This window comes from Hippopotamus amphibius, chromosome 14 (genome assembly GCF_030028045.1).
Source record: "Hippopotamus amphibius kiboko isolate mHipAmp2 chromosome 14, mHipAmp2.hap2, whole genome shotgun sequence".
In the NCBI taxonomy this organism is placed as follows: Eukaryota; Metazoa; Chordata; class Mammalia; order Artiodactyla; family Hippopotamidae; genus Hippopotamus; species Hippopotamus amphibius.
The window spans coordinates 41,535,463-41,545,134 of record NC_080199.1 but is presented as its reverse complement, the minus strand read 5'-3'; positions in this window follow the sequence as shown (position 1 = coordinate 41,545,134).

The window sequence follows — 9,672 nt, the reverse complement described above, 5'->3', positions numbered from 1 at the left end:
TGATGATTTTCTTTTCTTTGAATATATACTTAGAAATGGGATTGCTGGATCATGTGACAGTTTTAGTTTTAATTTTTTGAGGAAACTCCACATTGTTCCATAATGACCGTACCCATTTACATTCCCAACAACATTGTATAAAGGTTACCTTTTTCCCACATTCTTGCCAACACTTATACTATATTTTGACTTTTTGATAATAACAATACTAAGAGGTATGAGGTGATATCTCACGGTGGTTTTGATTTGTATTTCTCTAATGATCAGTGATGTTAAGCATCTTTAGATACACCAGTTGGCCATTTGTATTACTTCTTTAAGAAATGTCTATTTAAGTCATTTACCTATTTTTAATTCAGATTATTTGTTTTTGTTATTGAGTTGTATGAGTCCCTTATATATTTTAGATATTGGTTCCTTATTGCATATATGGTTTGCAAATATTTTCTTTTATTCCATGGATTGCCTTTTCAATTTGTTGATTTTTTCATTTGCTGTGCAAAAACATTTTAGTTTGATATAGTCCCACTTGTTTATTTTTGCTTTTTTTTCTTATGCTTTAGGTGTTATACCTAAAAATTATTGACAGGTCAATGTCAAGAAGTTTACCACCTATGTTTTCTTCTGGGAGTTTTAAGGTTTCAGGTCTTTCATTTAAGTCTTTAATCCACTTTGAGTTTATTTTTGTGAGTGGTGTAATATAAGGGTTTAATTTCATTCTTTTGCATGTAGATACCCAGCTTTTCAATGATATTAAGGATGATAATATCCTTTTTCCATGTTGTTTTCTCAGTGCCTTTGTCAAAAATCAACTGACTGTATATTTATGGGTTTATTTCTGGGCTCTCTATTCTATTCCATTTGTCTATACTGGTTTTTATGCTAATATACTATTTTGATTACAAAAGTTTAGTAAAATAATCTGAAATCAGGAAACTGATTTGCCCAGGTTTGTTCTTCTTGCTCAATATTGTTTAACTTTTTATGGCCTTTTATACTTCCATATGAACTTGGGGATTTTTTTTTTTCTATGAAAAATGCCATTAGAATATTGGTAGATATAGCATTGAAATTGTAGGTTGCTTTGAATTAGGAGACATTTTAACAATATTAATTCTTCCAGTCTATGAACACAGGATATTTTCCCATTTATTTGTACCATCTTTAATTTATTTCAACAGAGTTTTATAGTTTTTAAAGTATGGGTATTTTACACACTTGGTTAAATTTATCGCTAAATATTTTATTGTTTTTGATGTTATTGTAAATGTGATTTTCTTAGCTTCTTTTACAGGTAGTTCATTGCTAGTGTTAAGAAATGCAGCTAATATTTATTGAAATATTTAACTTATATGCTCTCCCCTGTTTACTGTATTTATACAATAGTTATTTCCTTTATCGTTGCACTTGTATTTCTATTTTTTCCTCAAATATTTTGTGATTCCTGGTCATCTTATCATATTTATAGATGCATTTCTGTATCTGTATCATTATCTATATTACATACTCAGTGTCTGTAGTCAGAGTACTTTCTCAGCTAAAATAAAACTATTTACAACCAGAGTAATAAGTTCAGACAGCATTTCTACCTCTAGATGATACTTATAGCCCTAAGAAGAAAAGAGTCAATATGGCAGGCCTGAAGTAGTATCCTTGGCTAGCATCTGGGAACTTGGATTTCAGGAGGGTTTCCACCATTAACTGCTAAGTGTGCTTCACTGTGCCTATACTCTTTGAAAGAACAATGTTGTTTATGCTGAAAGTCTGCTTTCCTTTTGCAAATTTGGAATATTGTTTTGTCTCAGTTAAGTCATGATAATGATCAGGATCTAATCAAAAATACCTTGGACATTTAGCCTCAGATGAGCTTCCCTGGTTGACATCATTTCACAAATGTTGTCATAACTCACTGCCAAAGAATTTAAGTGCATTCTGCTGTGATTCCACTGGGAAATAACTCTTGGAAGATTGTACCTGATTTTCTCCAGAATATACACCATGCACCTTTTTCCTTTGATGTCCGTGCTTTATATTCATTTGCTATAATACACATAGCCATGGTATAACTATATTTTGTGTCTTATGAGTCTTCCTAGTGACTCATTTTGTGTATCCCTGGCAAAAAGCCCTTATTCATCCTTTTCTCATGCATCTGTCCAATTAACAAGAGATTGAGCATATGTCCCAAGGAAGACACTGAATTCATATTAATTTTAAAAACATTTATCTAGTGGGAGGTTCATATATAAACTATAATGATTACTGCACAATGTGGTCTGTGCTATATAATAAGCTCAGGGGAAATGAGAGTGCATGGGTGGGGACACTCAAAATATATCAGAGTATCTGGGAATGTTTCTGAGAAAATAATTCTTGAAACAGGTTTTGAGCATCTAGGTGAAGATAAATGGAAAGGAAATATATCATTCTAGACACAAGCAGAGGGACAGATTCCTGAAACAGCATAATTTGTTTGGGAGAGTAAGATAATCACATGGGAAAAGAGGTCCTGTGTCATGAAAGTCTTGGTAGTTAAGCAGCTATCCTTCATACTGAAAATTTTATGGAAATTATAAAAAATTACCACAAACCATGGCTTAAAACAACACAAATGTATTGTCTACAGTTCTGGAGGTTAGAAGTTCAAGAGGGGTCTCATCTGGCTACAATCAAGGTATTAACAGGGCTGTGTTCATTTTTGGATGCTTTAGCAAAGACTATGTTTATCAGCCTTTTCCAAATTCAAGAGGTGACTCATATTCCTTGGTTTATAACTTCCATTGTCTGCCTTCAAAATCAGGAATGCCACACCTCTCTGACTTTTCTTCCAGAAGCACTGTTCTCTCTCACTATAATCAGAAAATTTTCATCATGTTTAGGGACCCACATGATTAGACTGGGCCCCCTGGATAATATAGGATAACTCATCTCTATTTCCATAATGTAATCACATCTACAAGATTATTTTTGACATGTAAGGTAATATGTTAAAATATCCCAAGGATTAGAATATAGACAATCTTGGAGAACTATTAACATGCCTACCACAGTCATTAAAGTATTTTGGCCAGGAGAGAAAAATGTGTAATTCTTGCCCTTATACAGTATTTTAGAGACACATTCTCACATTTCACTTTTTATGACTTCATGTAATAACTCAACCAAAGCATGTTTATATTTACTTTTACAATCTTTTTATTTAGTTCACCTTCCCAAATTGCTTGAAGAGCTATGTTAAATGTCCCAAATAAATCTGACCACCTACTGTTACATATACTCTGCCAGAAACCATCTTAAATAAAAAGGGAACTTGTTGGTGCACAAAGCTATAGAAGTAGATTTGATTTCAAGTACAACTTGACCCAGGTATTAAATTCTATCAAAAGATTTTTATTTTTAATTCAATAGTTTGGCCTCCCTTGTGCTAGTTCAATTCTCAGACAAGCCTTTCCTTGGTGGTTTCAAAAGAGCTACAATTAGCTCTAATAATTAGAAATTTCCAAGATCAAGTCCCATGAATAGTAAGAGTCTATTTTAACCAAACTCTCAGAAAAAAAAATTTCATAATTTTTCCTCATTGGCTCTAATCTAATCACCTGACCATACTCTGAATCAAGTGCTCTGCTCAGGGATATGAGGTCAAAGTTACAAAGTCACAAACATCACTGAGCTGATAATAGAGATCAATCTCAATTCACTTGATTACAAGTGTTGAAAGCGTAAGAGAAAGTTTTTTCCAGAGGAAAAGGAATTCAATATATCTGCATAGCAAAACAATGACTGTGTGCTATTCTTTTAGGACTTTGATGCTTTTGCTCATGTTTAACATTCTAGTCTATTCTGATCCTCTTCCTCAGTTTCATTTTATACTCCAGATACACCAAACTAATTAATGTACTTCTCAAATAAACCACACTCTTTCATAGCTACATAGTTTCCTCTCAAATTATTTTATCTAAAATCCTGACACATTTCTTTCTACTCTATTCACACAACACACAGAACATGCCCTACCTTTGAAATATATTCTTAGTTATATTCAATGCTCATACCCTTCTAAGTATTTTCTAAACTCTCTTCTTATGTTCTTTTTGATATTATGGTATCTATTTTAGTATTATGTACTTCTAAGATAGCATTTTAACTATATGTTAACTTGTTGGTCATTCCAGGAGAATGTAAGCCATTTGAGTAATACCAACTTGTGCCACTTGATACTTTGGAGCTCTTAGAATCATAAATGCCAAATTAATTGTGCCCTTCATCCTAATCACAATTCTGAAAACAACAGGTGATACAGAATTCCTACAGATAGAGATCAGTATATCACTTTAATTTCTGATAAAGTTGGTTGAGAACTTTTCTTGGGAATAAGAACCAAATATGTTTGCAGATACTTCTCATGCCCCCAATAAGTTTGTGAGAGAGTCCCTCAGGAAAATGAGGGTCTACAGAGAAGATAAACTTAAGTAGAATTATGCATTCACAACCTCTTGTGCTTAGAATAATTTTAAAACATTTTAAAGAAAAGAGAAAGACTGAAGTCCTATGATTTATAGCCTCTTAGTGGATTATCTCCATCCAATGCAGTGACATAAACCAATGAATATCATCTACCAGCTAGATAACTTATTCTTTTGCAATGGGAAAAATAAGTAATGTGTGAGTCAAGAGGTCTTTTAAAGGGAAGATAGCAGCATAACAAAAGGAGAATTGGGGAGAAGCTTTCTGTCCAAAATTATGCAGTCCTTAAATATTGATATAGTCTGTTGAATGCAGGGATCAGCAAACTTCTTTGTAAGGTACCACATAATAAAATGTCCACATGGTCTCTGCTCTAACTACCCAGCTTTGTCTGAGTAGCATGAAAGCATTCACAAACAATATGTGAAGAATGAATATGATTGTGGTCCAACGAAACTTTATACACAAAACCAAGCAGTAGGCCTGTTTATCCACTGGCCTTAGTTCATCAACACATGTGAGCAATATTGACTCAGTTTACAAAAGTCCTCTATATATCTAAACAATCTTATATTTTCCCTATGTATGTGGCTTTAGTGAATAATTTGAAAGTTTCCCAAGGAAATGAAGAAATAACATCGAGATTTATAGAGGTATTGAATCAAGAGCCCTCCTTTATTTTTGTCCTTTCCATGTGACTAGACTCCTAGATATTGAGGGACTTTATTATGTAGGGGCTGCTAGTTGGATCAGAGCCATTAGTTAATAGTCCTCGGTTTCTCTAGATTCTGGGAGTGGCCTGGGGACATTATAAACCAACTCAGATATCAGATAAGATTTTTGTTTCCTAATTCTTTCCACCTACTTCACTCCTGATGAAATGGACATGACTTGATATTTCAGTGGATTACCTTAAAATGTCCTGCTCATTGGAAACATCCTTCCCAGAGCTTTCTTTCCATGTGATGTCTGAGTCATACTGCTACTTCTTTAGTCAGCTTGTTAATTCTGCTTTTGTTGTGATTGGCTCACAAATGTGAAGTGACCAATGTGCTTCAGGATTAATTTGTCCAAGGCAATTACCACTACTTATCACAATGAACTCCAAAGTGGACTTATTTTACTTTCACAAACACTGTGTCATGTGATAACTCAATAGTAAACTATTACCTCTTATTAAATAATTGATGAAAATGTGAGCAAATATAAGACCCAAAATAATTGAGTCTATCAGATCAAGGTAGAACTGTTCATAAGCTTTCAAGCTAATTTCTCTGAAATAAAATTTAAGTGCAAGATTCTATATCTCTGATGTCTATATAAGTCACATGTGGTGTTTTCAAAATAAATGGATCTATATTTTCACCTGAGAAGCATTAATCACATGCAAATTTGAAGCAATTTTTCTAAGTTAATGGTTCACAAACTTAAAAATCAAGGTATATCAGAATCACCTGAAGAGTTCACATTATTTCTGCCTTGCTGAGAAAAGCAATAATAAAATGTTTAGTTATAGTGAGGTTTCAAAGACTGAGATAATGTATGTAAACTTTGCCGTAAAGATTGGCAAATAATGAGAGTTTAAAAATGTTAAGTTTATTATGATGATAACCCATGGTGCTGCAATTTACCTTTTTTAAAGTGAGAGAATCAAAAAAATATTAATGTTTGTTTTCAAAATAATAGAAGCACTGGGTGAAATTGTAAATGCATTTATGACATAATAAAGTAATAACTAAATATTTTGAACTGTAACTTGATTTTATATATTAGAAGGAATTTTGTTTAACTGTTAGGGAAATCTGAAACATTCTAAAATAGTAAAAATGCTAGGTATTTTATATGCTCATTAGTAAGTGAAAAACTGCTGAATAAATGGTTGGAGCAGCTAAGGAAGAAGAGAAATTTCCTGTTAGTGGTGACCTCTGATCCAATAGTGCAGAGAAAAGTTAGCAGCTGGCATAAAGAAAGACTTTTCTGTAAACAACTCTCTTGTCATTTTCTAATTAGTCTCTTTAGTCAATGCCTAAGAATAATTGAAATAGTCCTGCTGCCCTTCTGGGCCAACTGGCAAAATAAGTAGAAGTAATCTTCTATGCTTATAGTGTTTTCTAAACCTAGGTAATAATTGGAAACATCTAGGAAATAATTAAATTATTTTCTTTTAGAATATTCAACTGACACAGATACCTGATTTTCCCCCTAATGCTGCATTTTTGTTTTGTTTTTGCATGCTAGATGCAATGCTAGATCAGTCATATCCTGTAAAAATCATTCCATAGTCAAGAACCATAGTCAAGAACTCTTCTCCAAGCAAATAACAGGTGTGTGTCTGCCAGCAGGTTTGTCATTTAGTATGTTTATAAGGAGATGAAACCAGGTCTTCTGCTCTTCCCAGACTCCCCTGTAATGAGTGCTTTTGTTATTAATATTTTTAAACATTTATCAGCAATAGAAGTTTAAAATTTTCTTCTTTAATATCTTCTCCTTGTTTTAATTTCTAGATTATGCTGGCCTCATAAAACAATTAAGGATTGTTTCTTTATTCTTTATTTTGAAAAGAATTTACACAAGATTGGCCTTATGCTTTTCCTAACATCTAATAGAATTACCAGTAAAACTATCAAAGTCCAGAGAGTTCTCCATAGGGAGAATATATTTTGGACATTATGGACAATCTGATACAGATCTGGATTTTATTATCATCCTCTGAAAAATGTCATGCAGATAAATTGGCTGAACTCAAACTCTAAATTCTGGCCCTACCTGTGGTAGTCAGCAGCTAAATTCTCCCCTTTTTTGTTTTAGTCTTCCAGCCATTGCTTTCTGCTGAGTACACTGGAGCCTCCTCAAAGCATACAGAAAGCTCAGACAAGAATTCAGGTAGAGTTTATATGCAAATTTTGTACTTTTCTTCATTAGCTCTTTCTTTTTGAAATTTTCTATTTCACTTTCCAGCCACTTCTGCAACCCACAAAAGCCACACTCTGACTCCTCAAGTGAATAAGATTATAGTTTTCTGATTGCTTTTCAACTCTCTTGGGAAGGCCCACTAAAGAGTGCCCCCACACAGGCAAAAATTTACATAATTGCAAATTGCATCTAATTTGTTAACCTGTTCCAAGGTTAGACTGCCAGTTTCTGTCTGCTTATGGCCACTTCCCCATGCATTCAAAAAGTCATGTCATTAAAAATATTTTGTCTGGACATTTTATTTTTTAACTGCAGGAGGGTAAATCTGTGATTACCATAAGTGGAATTCCTTTCTCTGAAACATTTTGAAAAGCTTACTCATTTGAACTTTACCTCTGAGCTACTAAGGGTTAGGACTCTATACTGCTTAAGATTTCAACAGTATATTATAGCCATCAGTCAAGACTGGAAACTTTTCTATATGAGCCTAGATAACCTTAGAATATTGTAAATAAATCCCTGAGGGTATTAAGTCAAACTTAATAGATATAAACATTTTCTATCTTTTTATGTTTAGAATTCTATTCAGTAATGTTTTTCCTATGATTTTAAAGAGTTATAATTTGAGGTAGAAAAAAATAGCAGACTCTTCAAACATCTGTAGGAGAGACCTGAAGCCTCAATTGTCACTACATTAATACTTGCTATTTGTCTCCAGGACTTCTGACTACAAGCGATATTCATTGGGTTATGTTGTCATTATGTTGAAGTATAATGTTAGGGATGATATTTTCCCAACCCATTAAAATTCAGTTGTGTAAACACCTTAGATCTTGACTCAAACAAAGCATTTAGAAGACAGGAAAGAAAAATTTCCAAAACAGAATGAAAAATGTTCAAGAGGCAATACTTTCATGTTGAAAGAGCTATTCTGAGTGCACTTTATTCTGATTATTTGTAACACAGTGTCATTTCAGGAAAGCTTAACCTGGTTTGAGACTGCTAGAGCTCACACTTAAGGAAGCAAAAAAGCAAAATATCATTTAGCATCCATTAAAATATGTCTGAAAGTGAAGTTATCAAAGACATTTATTACATGAGACTAAATTATGGCCATCTTCAAACATTATTCTTAAGTTAATGTAATAAAATTAGAACAATTTTTTTGGAATAATTTAAGAACTAAATAGAAAATAGCTAATTTCCATAAGAATTACTGTTTTTAATCTCATAAGATGTCATCTGACACTAAGAGTCTCAGCAAATTGCACCTTTCTGCAACTGTGCAATGCATTTCCTGCAATACTGATATACTAAGGTTATAATAATAGGTTTGTGAAAACAGTAATTGAAAAACCAGGTGAGACTGCAATTTGACAGAAGGGAAAACACACACCCACACACACCCACACACACACACACCTTTGCTTAACTGAAAGCTTATTTTAAAGATTAAACCTTTTTGAAAATAAAAATAAAAAAGACAAAACTTGGCACAACAGAAAAAAATTTTGTTTCTAATCAGTAAAGAAACTCAGAAAAAAACATTCCAAGAGTTATAAATAAGTAAAACTGTAAACTTCAATATAATAAATGTTTAATAACATGGCATAATGATGGGGGCAATGAAATAGATCATTTATACTGCCTCATTCTCAGAGCATAAAATTTTGGGCTTTAAGATATATATTTTGATGATGCTCATCTCTAACCAAGATGTGATAATAGTACGTCTCCTCACTGCACTGGGGTAAAATTAAACATGATAATGCATGTTAAGTATTTAACTAGGTGCCTGGCTCATAGCAAGATTTTTAAAAAGGTTACAACTAGCTTAATTTACAGCTAATTTTTATTTTATTGTTATTGCTATTTTTCTTTATTCTATTTTATTTTTATGTTATTTTTTATTAGCACAAAGCTGGGAATTCTCAACCACTTAAAAAAAACCTCAACACTCTGAAGACCAGAAAAAGAAAAAAACTATTATATTAAAATTTAATTGCATCTCTAAACTTCAAGTTATAGATAGTATGCTATTTTTATGCTTTTCTTTAAATTTTTAAATTTTTTAACTTTTATTGATGTATAGTTGATTTACAATGTATTAATTTCTGTTATACTTCAAAGTGATTCAGTTACACATATATATGTGTGTATATATATATGTGTGTATATATATATATATTATATATATATATATATATTCTTTTTCATATTCTTTTCCATTATGGTTTATCACAGGATATTGAATATAGTTCCAGGTGCTATATAGTAGCACCTTGTTGTTTATCC